The 14,356-nt window shown below is 38.2% G+C and overlaps 1 pseudogene; it reads right to left on the bottom strand.

Annotated features, from left to right (window-relative positions):
- Positions 9,637–10,038, bottom strand: LOC100627705 (annotated as a pseudogene).

The raw sequence follows: 14,356 nt of genomic DNA, 5'->3' as shown, positions 1-14,356 counted from the left end.
ATCTGTTTAGGTCTTTGCATATTTTTTAATTGGTTTACTTGGGATTTTTTTGCTATTAGGTTGTATGAGTTCCTTTTATATCTTGAATATTGACCCCTTATCAGACACATGATTTGCAAATCCATGGGTTGCTTTTTCATTTTGTTGATTACTTTTTTTGTTGTACAAATTTTTAGTTTGATGTAGTCCCACTTGTTGATTTTTGCTTTCGTAGTTTGTGCTTTTGATCTCATATCCAAAAGAATTATTGCCAAGACCAACCTTGAGGAACTTCTTTTCTACATTTTCTTATAGGAGTTTTATGGTACCAGATCTTATATTTAAGTCTCTGATCCATTTTGAGTTAATTTTTGTGAGTTGTGTAAAAGAAGGGTCCAATTTTATTATTCTGTATCCTCATCCAATTTTCCCAGCACTATTTGTTGAAGAGACTATCTTCTCCCCATTGGGTATTCTTGGCTCTCTTGTTGAATATCAATTGATTGTATACATAGGCGGTTAATTCTGGATTCTCTATTCTGTTCTGTTCTGGTCTGTGTGTCGTGTCTATTTTTGTGTCGTGTCTATTTTTGTGTCAATGCCATAGTGTTTTTCCCATCAATGGATGAATGGGCAAAGAAAATGTAAGATATACATACATACACACACATATTGGAGTTTTATTAAGCCATGAGAAAGTAAGGCACCCAAACATTAGTGACAACACAGATGGACCTTGTGGACATTATTCTAAGTGAGATAATCCAAGCAAAGAAAGACAAATGTCTGATAGCATTCATATGAGGAATCAAAAAAGCCAAATTTGCTAAAACAGCGAACAAAATGATAGTTACTAGGAGTTGGGGAGTAGGGGGATAGGAAAGATATTGTTTACCATGCAGCAGGTAGTAAATAATCCCTAGAGATCTAATGAAGAGTATATTGAATACAGACCACAGTGTATGTAGTATATGATAGCATTATTATCATCAAACTTGCTAAGAGACAAAAACTGAATTATTCCAACCATTAAAAAGAAATGGTAATTATGTAGCATGATAGAGGTGCTAATTATCCCTGCAATGACAATAATATTACAATATATAAATGCATTAAATTAACCTGTACAATCTAAATTTCCACAATGATATATGTCAAATAAATAAATAATACACAATTTCGAAAACATTTAAGTACTTACTAGTTTATTCAAAAATTCTTTTAGTGGGTTACAAACCAAACTAATAGCCATGAGGATGGGAGTTTGATCCCTGGCCTCACTAAGTGGGTTAAGTATCCCGTGTTGCCATGAGCTGTGGTGTAGGTCACAGACATGGCTCAGATCCTACATTGCTGTGGCTGTGGTGGGCCACCAGCTGTAGCTACTATGCAACCCCTAGCCTAAGAACTTCCATATGCCATAGGTGTGGCCCTAAAAAAAAAAAAAAAAAAAAAAAAAAAAAAAAATTACTGCTGTTATAAGAAGAAACACTGGAAAACTTGTTCTTTCTCTGAAGCAACCCAAAGAAGAGGTCCCAGGAGCACACAGGCAGCTCCTACAAGCCAAGAGAAGAGGCCTTGGAATGAAACTTACCTAGCTGGCATCTTGATCTTTTTTTTTTTTTTTAATCTTTATGTATGTTTATTTGAATAAACAGCATGGGGATCAAGTTACTCTTACATGTATACATTTTTTCCCCACCCTTTGTTCTGTTACAATATGAGTATCTAGACATAGTTCTCAATGCTACTCAGCAGGATCTCCTTGTAAATCTATTCTAAGAAGTATCTCATAACCCCAAGCTCCCGATCCCTCCCATCCCTCCTCTCCCATCGGGCAGCCACAAGTCTATTCTCCAAGTCCATGATTTTCTTTTCTGTGGAGGTGTTCATTTGTGCTGTATATTAGATTACAGTTATAAGTGGTATCATATGGTATTTGTCTTTGTTTTTCTGATACATTTCACTCAGTATGAGAGTCTCTAGGTTCCATCCATGTTGCTGCAAATGGCATTATGTCATTCTTTTTTTTTTTTTTTGTCTTTTTTTTACTATTTCTTGGGCTGCTCCCACGGCATATGGAGGTTCCCAGGCTAGGGGTCGAATCGAAGCTGTAGCCACCAGCCTACGCCAGAGCCACAGCAACGTGGGATCCGAGCCGCATCTGCAACCTACACCACAGCTCACGGCAACGCCGGATCGTTAACCCACTGAGCAAGGGCAGGGATCGAACCTGCAACCTCATGGTTCCTAGTCGGATTCATTAACCAGTGCGCCATGACAGGAACTCCACGTCATTCTTTTTTATGGCTGAGTAGTATTCCATTGTGGCACCTTGATCTTGAACTTCCCAGCCTCTACAACCAAGAAATATAATTCTATTCTTTAACCTCCATCCCCAGTCTATGTTACTGTGTTATGGCAACTGCAGCAGAGTAATACATGAGCTTACTCTTTCCCAGGCATTGCATTAGACAGTAAAACGCGAACAACAGCAAGGGATACTGGCCCTTACTCTCACAGAATGTGTGTAGAACATATAGAACATTATTTTAAGCCATGAATGTGGATGGGATCACCTAGAAAGAAATTTTCATAAAGAGAAGAGGGAGGAGAAATCAGAGGAGAAAAAGAAAGGACATGGGGAGAAGAGAAGGGAGTCAGGAGGGTGAAGAAGAGGGAGAGGGAGAGACAAGCAGTTTAAGGTTAAAGCAAATAGGAAGAACCAGCAAAGACAGCCCATGTGTTGGGAGTTCCCATCGTGGTGCAGTGGTTAACGAATCCAACTAGGAACCATGAGGTTGCGGGTTCGATCCCTGCCCTTGCTCAGTGGGTTAAGGATCCAGCGTTGCTGTGAGCTGTGGTGTAGGTTGTATACGTGGCTTGGATCCCACGTTGCTGTGGCTCTGGTGTAGGCCGGCAGCTACAGCTCCAACTGGATTCCTAGCCTGGGAACCTTCATATGCTGCGGGAGAAGCCCAAAGAAATAGCAAAAAAAAAAAAAAAAAAAAAAAATAAAAATAAAAAAAAAAGACAGCCCATGTGTAGAACTATGCCAGGAGATGTTAAAGAAAATAATGGATACATTTGTGGATGCGAGATCTGGTAATAGGAAGGCAGAAAGTGTTCTTTGATTTGGCTGTTGGAGGTTATTATTAACCTTTACAAGAGTAGTTCCAGGGAAGCTTGAGAATGGGCCCCAGATCAAAGTGGTTTTAAGAATAAGAGTGGTAAGAAATGAAGACAGAATGGTCACATTTACTCTTTAGAGAAATACTGATGGGAAGGGGAACAGGCAACAGTACGGGACAGCCCTGAGATGGAAGAGCTACAATGGAAAGTGATTTAAGGGAGATATTTGACTTCTTATTCACTTGTAAGATATAAGGACACTTTGCAAGCAAATGGGGAAAATCCAACAAAGAGGGAAAGTTTGATTGATCATGCAAAAATGAAAGAAAATTATTTAAAGACCGAATTTGAGTAAGCAAAAGCAGAAAGGTAACACATGCATTTGATTGAAACTAGAAATTTAAATACATATGTATATACATATATATATATATTCATACATACACACACACATATATAAATATATTTATATAGAGAAAAACAATGGAAGCAGATGCAAGCAAGTCTGCAGGTTTGGTGGAAGGAGTGAAAAGAAGATGGTTCCAACTAGTGGCTTTTATTTTTGTCAGTGAAATATAATCAATTTAATATCTATTTTCATTCTTTCCTATTCCCTACTTGCTTGTTCAAAAGCCACTTAGTCTTCCATCACAAAACATAGTATCATAATTAGTATCATTGTAGCTTCCAAGAAAAAGAGTAAATTAATATTAAAAATTTATAATACCCCTAAACCATTCAGGAAGCCTTCATGAGAAATAACATTTGAAACTAAAAGTTTTGCTTTGAAAGAAGCAAAACTTTTTGAGATTTAAAAAAAAAAGTAAAACCAGAAAAAGGAAGAGGCAAAAAGAGAAAGAAAAATAATTGAGAATTAAAAAGGAAAGTTCTTCATTTAGTATAAGCTTCAGTTGCATCCATGCTGCTGCAAATGACTTTTTATTTTATTTTATCTTATCTTACCTTACCTTATTTTATTTTATTTTATTTTTTGCCTTTTAGGGCCACATCCATGGCATATGGAGATTCCTAGGCTACGGGTCGAATAGGAGCTGTAGTTGCTAGCCTACACCAAAGCCACAGAAACATGGGATCTGGCTGTGTCTACGACCTATACCATGACTCACAGCAACGCCAGATCTTTAACCCACCGAGTGAGGCCGGGATCAAACCTTCGTCCTCATGGACGCTAATCAGATTTGTTTTCATTGAGACACGACAGGAACTACTTATTTCATTTTTTATAACTAAGTAGTACATTGTATATATGTACTACATCTTAATCCATTCCTTTGTTGATGGACATTTAGGTTGTTTCCATATTTTGGCTATTGTGAATAGTGCCAAGCGAGGAGGGAACGGATGGATTGCGAGTTTGGAGCTAATAGAGCCAAACTATTACATTTAGAATGGATAAACAGCAGTGTTCTACTGTACAGCACAGGGAACTATACCTAATCTCCTGGGGTAGAACATGAATGAAAGTATGAGAAAAAGAATGTATATATATGTAAGACTGGGTCACTTTTTATTATACAGGAGGAACTGACACAACATTGTAAATCAACTGTACTTTAATAAAAACAAGAAATATTAAAAAATAAATAAAGAGAAAAGAAATTTTAAAAGTTCAGAAGGAGGTTGGATGAAGTCTGTATGCTATAATAATGAGAAGATGGAAAGGCATCAAAGGAAAGTGCAAGCTCAGTGTCATGGATGAGACTAGATAAGGGTGTTCCGGGTCACAAGGGAGGACAGAGGTGGGTGGGGAAATGTCCTTGGGGTGGATCAGCAGAGACAGGGATCAGAGAACAAGACTTCGTGGGTAAAGGCGGAAGGAGGAGCATATAAAAGTGAGGACAGACTGAGTCTCGAGCACCGGGTTGGATATGAGTACAGGAAAGTATGTCCAGGTCAAGGTGACTTCCCAGAGACTTTGGGGAGGACGTCAGAATGTGCCACCTCCAAAAGATGCCATTGTAGCATAAGGATTATTTTGAGCTGAAGGCAACTGAGAAACAGGGCACATAGGAAAATTCTTGACCCTCCCACTTATCACTTGAAGGCAAGGTGGAAACTTCCCTTTGTGGAAGTGTCTCCCTTCCCCCTCTCAGAACAGGAGGAGGAAGGTGACTGATCATAGTACTTGGACTTGAATCTCCTAAGCAAAACTCATTGAAATAACCCTCATCTTCCATTAATTTCCCTCATATCACTTTATTACAATTTAATTCTCCTAGGAGACCAGACCCCTTTCCTTTTTATTGTGACCCACAAATTTATCTTTCTTTGGCAAAATGGTATATAGGTACTCAGACTTAACTGCTTCTGTGGGTTTTACATTTTTCTTTTCTGTGATAATCCTGTGTAAATGTAAACATTAAAATATTAAAGTTGAATAAAATAGGTATGCTTTTTCTCCTGTTGATCTCTTGTGTCGCTTTGATACAAGGGCACCGCCCTGGGTATTGAAATTCAGAGGATAAAAAAATAAAGTGTCTCTCTCCTACACTTGGAATGTGCTTGTTCACCAAGGAAAAGCAGAGAGAAGGCCAGATGGGAAGCATGCTTGATAAGCCCCTTACAGAAAGATTCTAGACATAGTCACAGAATCACTGGGAAGACTGATGATTCCTTCAAGTGGCTAAAGAAATGAAAGGATGCTAAGGTGAATAATTGGTCATCCAGTTGGGGTAAAGAGGAAAAGTCAGAAGAGTCTAAGTGACAGTGGTCTTCAGTGTTGTGTATTAGAAGGTAAATATCTTGATGAGGATCTCATACTTTTCCCAGATGCTTGAGCATTCTTTAGCTAAAATCCTTAGGTGGAACTTGATCATTTGATAATAACAATTTATTAGGCAACATACATCTTCACTCCTCTTCTGAAGGCAAATGAAGTTCTAAATGAGGAGTCTGGCTAAAAGGTTGTCAGGGAAGAAATAGATGGTAAAGTCCTTCAAAGAGTTAGAACAGAGCCCTTGAGTGTCTTCATCGGCACAACTTTGTAGAGATTTATTTCATTATTCAATGAAAAGAAGGTAATTTTCTTTCTTTCTAATACTGTTTACCTTTGGTGCACTTGGCATTTGACTAGACATCTCAGGGATACTGAATCACAGATTCTCAAGGATTTGATATTAACCACTAAAAGGTTAAGAAATGGTAGGCTAATTATAATTATACTCCTTAATCCTAATATTAATGCAATAGATAAAGAGGAAAAACAAGATCTAAGTAATTATTCAATGAATTCTTTTGAAGAAAAGACACACTGTATATACTCTGTATGCACAAACTACTTGAGTACTTTTTTATTTTACTTATCTATTTATTTATTTATGTAGGCCATGCCCAAAGCATGTGGAAGTTCCTGGGCCAGGGATCGAACCCATGCCACAGCAGCCATCCAATCTGTTATAGTTACAACACTGGATCCTTAATCCCCTGGCCACAAGAGAGCTCCTTGAGTACTTTTTTAAACTTCAATTATTTTTTAACTTTATTCCAATAAGAGAAAACTTCTTGGGATGAATGAAATATTTTCTAATTTTTCTAATTTCTGAATATTTTATAATTTAAATAATTCTAATATCATCATTATTCTCCTAATTCAAACTTTAGAATAAGCTATTTGATAACAACCACTGATCTTTGGAAAATTAATTTCTTTTAGTCACTGTCATTGAACTGTAAGTTATTAAATATGGGAGAGGAAATTTTGAGAGACGTAGTAGACATAAAATTCTGTAGGAAAGGAAATTCTTATTACTCACAAATTTCATTTGATAAGGCATGTCAACTACCCTTAATTGAAAGTAATCCATCCTTACCTGAAATAACTCTCAATTTCCCTTTGGCTGGACTTCCTGCTTAAGTTTGGCCAAGACAATCCCATTTATGATTTTTGGATCAGGTATTGGAACTACCTGGTTTTGGAAGTTTTCATTGCATGGAAAGAAAAGAGCTGAGGGTTGGGGGAAAGTCATTACTTATTTTTTTTAATCCCCTTTCTTGCTGATTCATAAAGGGACAATCATTGTTAGCCTTAGATTCTGTCATTTAAGGTGTTTAGAGAGCCTTATATACATTCCCAGGGTGAGACCTGCAATAATCTGAGTCAAAAACCATTTTTTCCTCCTAGACCTAGTTGGCCAGAAGGCCTAGAATATATTACTAGCTTTATTTAGAGAGTAAAATCACCAAGTTTGTCCAATCTGTGATAAGAAATCAGACTGTGATGAGAAACCAGACCAGGCAAAAGTATAGCCACCCCCTCTTAACAAAAACAGAATATTTAAAATAAAACAATGGTAACAGAAAATGCAGCTCATTCATTGAAACATAGTGATATCTAAGAAGCCACCCTTCCATTTGGTAGGCAATCATCAAGTGGGGACCAAGAATGACTAAGTGAGAAGTATTTGTTTAAAAAAAATCAATATGGGCTACATGATGCTTTGCCCAAGAAAAGTCTGTCAGTGTTTGACAGTATTCTATCTTATTTAATCTTTGTGATCATAAAAGACTATAATCTTAAATTAGCTATTTACATTGACCTGAGCATGGGTCAATAGAGATCCAACTTGCCTCATGATTCCTTTAATCATTCCAGGAAGATTTATTGAATACCTATTTGGTGAGAAACACTACACCAGGGTTGTAGCCTACATCACACTATATTAGGTTCTAATGTACCATCAGGTGCTAATAAGTAAACTGCATGAAACGCAACCACTTTTTAAGACTATTATATGGGTGCAAAAGTGAGGTTTCTTTTAGGCTTTGCTTTCACAAGAATGACCCAAGACACAAGAATGAAAATCTTCCAAATAAAGAAAAATAGGAAGAGCTGAATTGTGGGAAAGGTTAGGGAGAACTTATTGGATGGCCAGAGTGATTATGGACATTGAGGCTGAAATATCAGAGAAGATAAAGTAGAGGACTTTAGAACACTCCACTGAAAAATTTAAGAATTGTTGGGGTTTTTTCTATATTTGTTTATTTGTTTCTGTTTTTGTTTTTATTTTGCTTTTTATGGCCACACCTATGCATATGGAAGTTCCCAGGTTAGGGGTCGAATTGGAGCTGCAGCTGCCAGCCTATGTACACCACAGTCACAGCAATGCCAGATCCAAGCTGCATCTGCGACCTGCACCACAGCTCATGGCAGCGCCAGATCCTTAACCCACTGAGCAAGGCCAGCGATCTAACCCTCATCCTCATGGATGCTAGTCAAATTCTTAACCTGCTGAGCTACAACAGGAATCCCCAAGAATTGTTTTTATTTTTAACTGCAATACTTTTCAGAGCCTCTAACATGCAAATGTGTGTTGTGACGTTCTGAGAAAGAATGTAGCATACAATAATCTTAATTTTTTGCACATGAAATTTTGAGTATGAGATACAAAAGGACCCTGCCCATCTGTGACATACACTTAGGGAAACCCTGGTTTAGGGAATTTGAAACTGCCTCACAATGTGAGAATAGTAATATTTATTAAATGAATCAGACCAGCCTAAAAAAGTATTTGGGGTTTATATTGATTATGGATGATATAAGAATGACCAAATCCTAAATTGGAAGATAATTTAGAATCCATCTGGTGTTATCTGATGTTTGAACAGCCTCTAAAAAAGGCACACAATTTTAATTGTCTTGCTTCTGGTGACTGAGAGCTCAACGGAATGAATCCATCTATTTTCAAGCAGTTTATTAGTTGGAGCCCAAATTTGTCTTCTTAAGCTTGCTAGGTCCTTCTTTGAGAGCAATCACTAAATGCCTAAACCTTCTCCTATGCAAAAGCCCTTTACATAATTTGAACCAATCATCACATTTCTCTTTTCCTTGTTCTTCCAATTACCTATCACATGGCATAGTTTCTAGACTATAATCAGCCTAGTTGTTCTTCCCTGGATACCTCAGATGGTCAGTGTATCCCCTGAAGTGAGATAATTAACATGCATCCTTCTTGGTGTGGTTTAAGCTAAGACGATAACATTCCAAATTCTGAACGTTATGTATCTCTTAGCACAGACAGAAACCATTTGGGTTAATTTGGATCCAATAGGAATTTATGTTCCTCTAAATTACCAAAATAATTTTCATATAAACTTCTGCACTTGTAAACCAGTTATAATGGAAAAAAATAAAAATCATTAAGGAAATTAAAAGTTAAAAAAATTAACAAACAAAAAATGTCTGCTCCTCTCCAACCTCTTCCTGTGTCGCTGGTTTTCAGGACTTATATTAAAGCTTATCTCATTATTGTTGCCATATCTTTTTTCTCTTTTTGGAGGGGTGGCCTTGGCTGTTTTATTGACCTCAGCGCATCCTTTGGATGCAGTTAAAAAAAACAAACATACACAACAAGAACCGGAACTATATGCAGGCTGGTGCCACGTGACCCCAGGAGAATATCCCCAAAGTGGATTTTTACAAAATGCCACAGGAAAAAAACGAGGCAATCTGGTGCTGAGTCCAGGAGTAGCCAATTGGAAGGAGCAGTCAATGAAGGGATGGGCAGGTCATGCCTCTTTCTCATAAATGCAAGTGCAAACTGCACTGCCGTGGGTGAGTGTCAGGATGAGTTTCCCATCAACTAGTTCCCGAACAAGCGTTGTCTCTTGTCCATTCCACTTCTGCACGTGGACAAGTTTGCTTCCATCCAGTGTCACAATGGACTTGACCTTCCTATCATCTGCTGTTGTCTCATCAAACTTCAATCCCAGCTTGAAGCTGATCTCTGCGCTCTTGAAGGTGCTTTGTGTTTTTATGGTGATTGTGTCCCCATTCACTTCGATGACTGTGGTAGGCTTGGTCATGTTGGCCACCTGCCTGGTGGCAAAACCCACACCAATTGACTTCATGCAGTCATCAAAATTCTTGCTGTCCACTAGCTTCCAGATGCCCATGAAGGTGTCCGCCATGGTGAGGCTGGGCTAGGCTGAGAAAGAGATGACATAGCAGGAGTGCAAAAATTCCAGGACCAGCTTCTTTTTTCTTTCTACAAGTCTTTTTTGACCTTAGTTCTACCATCTTCCTGATTTCAAGCCATCTGCAATTTGATCACATTCTTCACCTGAGGCTGGATGAAATATTAGATAGAAAAAGGCCAAATACAAAACTTTGAATTGGGTTCCAGACACTCTTCATTAATACATGTCACTCAAATGTTATTATATCTACATTGCTCATTCAGAAGTTAGATGTATCTACATATCTAAAAGTGATCACCAAGCCTAAATGAATTATTAGAAACAGGTTCACTCATATCTGCTTATACTATATCTGTCCCATTGGGCTAAGAAATGGAAGACAAAGGCCATAATGCATCTAGTCAACAACATCTGATTAGCTCCTCACTTGATACCTCTCAGAATGGTCTCAGAATTTGCCTTTTCCTGTTTTGAAAACTGGCATATCTGTCTCTCAGTAGAATTGCAATTTTTTTCCAATTCTCTCTGATTTATTAAAGTTTCTAAACAGCATTTCTGTCATCTTGCCTCCATGTTCTCTCTCTCTCTTTTTAAATTTTATTAGAATATAGTTGATTTATACTATTATGCCAATTTTTCTATACAGCAAAGTGACTCAGTCATTCACACACACACACACACACACACACACACACACATTACTTTTCTTATATTATCTTCCATCATGGTCTATCCCAAGAGACTAGCTATAGGTCCCTGTGCTATACAATAGGAACTTATTTTTTTAAATCTCTTATTACAGTTGATTTACAATGTTGTGACAATTTCTGTTGTACAGCAAAGTGACCCAGTCATATGTGTGTGTGTGTGTATACACATTCTCTTTCTTATACTATCTTCCATCATGGTTTGTTCCAAGAGACTGGATATACTTCCCTGTGTTATACAGTAGGACCTCATTGCTTATCTATTCTAAATGTAATAGTTTGTATCTACTAACTCCAAACTCCAAGTCCATCCTACTCCCCCCCCACTCCTTGGGAACCACAAATCTGTTCTCTGTGTCTATGAGTTTGCTTTAGTTTTGTAGAATTGTGGGTCTTTCCTCGCTTGGAACAACTATGTCTTTATTCTTTCCCTGAATGACAATTTTTTTCATGTGGGATCAGGAGAGCTTAGTTGGGCATTATACTTTAAACTAATAGCACTCATCCCAAAGGAAGAAGCATTCCCTATTTGCTTTGCTCTGAACCAGGGTTTTTCAATCTCAGCACTGTTGACATTTTGAGTCATATAATTCTCTGTGAGGAGATGTGGAACGTAGGATGTTTAGCAATATTCATAGTCTCCACCTACTAGATACTAGTAGCTATAACCCTTTCCCAAGTGGTGACAATCAAAAATGTCTGTAGATATTGCCAAACTTCCCACACCTGGGGGTGGTGGGGTGGTGGTAGAATTGTTCTGCTTGAAAACTACTGATCTAATAAGAAATAAATACATTTAAAAGAATAACACTTTTGTCCATGCTTTTTCTCCCTAATGTATACTCTATTTATTTAACTCCATTCAAACTAATTCAGTCAATGAACAACATATATTTAAACTAGGTAAATATGCCTAGAATTCCCAGCTTAAAAAAAAAAACCTGGAGTTCCCATGTGGCTCAGTGGTTAACGAATCTGACTAGGAACCATGAGGTTGTGGGTTTGACCCCTGGCTTTGCTCAGTGGGTTAAAGATCCAGCATTGTCATGAGCTGTGGTGTAGGTCGCAGACGTGGCTGGGATCCCGCATTGCTGCGTCTCTGGTGTAGGCCAGCAGCTACAGCTCCATTTAGACCCCTAGCCTGGGAACTTCCATATGCTGCTGGTGTGGCCCTAAAAGGACAAAACAAAACAAAAACAACAAAACTGGTTATGGCTTTAGAGCAGAAAATTAGAAGGCAAGTGTTATACATCCAAATTAAGGATAGGAAAACTTAAGGGCTAAGAAGGATCAATTGTGTCTTAGTTTGGGCTGCTCCAAAAAAGGCCATAGACTGGGTGGCTTAAACAACAAACATTTATCTTTCATAGTTCTGAAAGCTGGGAAGTCTAAGAACAAGATGCCAGTCAATGGATTCATGTGAGAACACTTTTACTGGTTTGAGCAGAAATGCCTTCTAGTTATATCCTCTTATGGTAGAGAGACAGAGATTATCTCTCTTAGGCTTTTATTTTTATTTTCATTTTTTTTGTCTTTTTGCCTTTTCTAGGGCCTCACTCGCAGCATATGGAGGTTCCCAGGCTAGGGGTCCAATCAGAGCTGTAGCCACCGGCCTATGCCAGAGCCAGAGCAATGCCAGATCTGAGCCGCATCTGTGACCTACACCACAGCTTATGGCAACGCTGGATCCTTAACCCACTGAGCAAGGCCAGGGATCAAACCAGCAACTTCATGGTTCCTAGTCGGATTCGTTAACTACTGAGCCACAACGGGAACTCCTCAGGCCTCTTCTTATAAGGTCACTAATCCCCTTCATTACTGCTCCACCTTCATGACCTCCAAATACATATGAACGGCCCCAACCCCTAAACCTCCAAATATGTATGAACTTTGGGAGAAACACACATGTTTAGTACATAGGAAACAGTAAACACAAGAATCATGAATACAAATGGACTAAGTGTATTCTTCTTGATATGCAGTTAAGCCACACACTTGACTTTCAAAGACCACATAATTTGCAAACTTGTTGAAGTCCCCACCCTTTCACTGGGACCAACAGCTTAAGCCTCTTCTCCCTTTTCAATCCTGAGATTTTTTTGTGTGTCTTTTTTATTTCTCTTTACAGTACCATTCCACGGGGAAGGACAATGCTTTTCCATGAATACGAAATGTCCCAAAGACACCAACAAAAAAAGAATACAAGAAAAACTGCAGCAAACTCAATCGTTTTCTTTGGGAGATATCGCTATTGGAGCAACTAACGCCCCCTGGTGGGGAGATTACCTATTTCTTTCAGTTTGTAGTTCAGGCTTAAATTCAGTTAGGACTTATATTCAGGACTGCTTTTTATCACCTCTCTCAAGGAGGTGGGAAAAGGATGATATGTATTTTTTTTTCTCTCTCCCAAGAAAAAGATCAGGCTGGAGTAAGTGAGGCATTACTTGTTTTGGCAAATAATAAGACTGATTTTTATCAGAAAGATGACATGTTTGGTATGTTTTTGTCTTTGAATCGAGAATAAAGTTAGGGGTTCCCATCATGGCTCAGTAGTTAATGAATCTGACTAGGAACCATGGGGTTGCAGGTTCGATCCCTGGCCTTGCTCAGTGGGTTAAGGATCCGCGTTGCCATAAGCTGTGGTGTAGGTCACAGATGAGGCTTGAATCTGGTGTTGCAGTGGCTTTGGTGTAGGCCAGCGGCTACAGCTCTGATTCGACTCCTAGCCTGGGAACCTCCATATGCCATGGGTGTGGCCCTAGAAAAGACAGAAAGACAAAAAAATAAAAAATAAAAAAAATAATTTTAAAGGCAAGTTTTGATCCAATGTCTATATTCTCATTTTTTATTTAAAAAATTAAAACAAGGAGTTCCCGCTGTGATGCAGTGGGTTAAAAATCCAACTGCAGAAGCTCAGGTTGCTGTTGTTTCCATGTCTTGGCTATCGTATATAGTGCTGCAATGAACATTGGGATACACGTATATTTTCAAGTCAGGGTTTTCTCCGAATAGAGGCCCAGGAGTGGGATTGCTGAATCACGTGATAATTCTATTCTTAGTTTTTTGAGAAATCTCCGTCCTGTTTTCCATAGTGGTTGCACCAATTTATATACCCACCAACAGTGTAAGAGGATTCCCTTTTCTCCATACCCTCTCCATCATTTACTGTTTGTAGACTTTTTGATGATGGCCATTCAAGCTGGTGTACAGTGGTAACTCATAGCAGTTTTGATTTCCATTTCTTTGATAATTAGTGATTTTAACATCTTTTCATAGGTTTTTTGGACATCTATATGTCTTCTTTGGAGAATTGTCTGTTTAGACCTTCTGCCCATTTTTTGATGGTTTTTTTTTTGTTTGTTTTTGTCTTTTGGTATTGTGTTTGGGAGGTGTTTATATATTTTGGAGAGTAATCCCTTGTCAGTCACTTCATTTGTAAGTATTTTCTCCCATTCTGTCATGCCATTCTCTTCTGGCTTGCAGAGTTTCTGCTAAAAATTAGCCAAAAACCTTATCACGGTTCCCTTATAAGTTATTTGTTTCTTTTCTCTAGATATTTTCAGTGTTTTCTCTTCATCTTTAATTTTGATCAGTTTGATTAA

This window comes from Sus scrofa, chromosome 17, assembly GCF_000003025.6.
Source record: "Sus scrofa isolate TJ Tabasco breed Duroc chromosome 17, Sscrofa11.1, whole genome shotgun sequence".
Classification (NCBI taxonomy): Eukaryota; Metazoa; Chordata; class Mammalia; order Artiodactyla; family Suidae; genus Sus; species Sus scrofa.
This window is presented reverse-complemented; position numbering and strand designations above follow the sequence as displayed.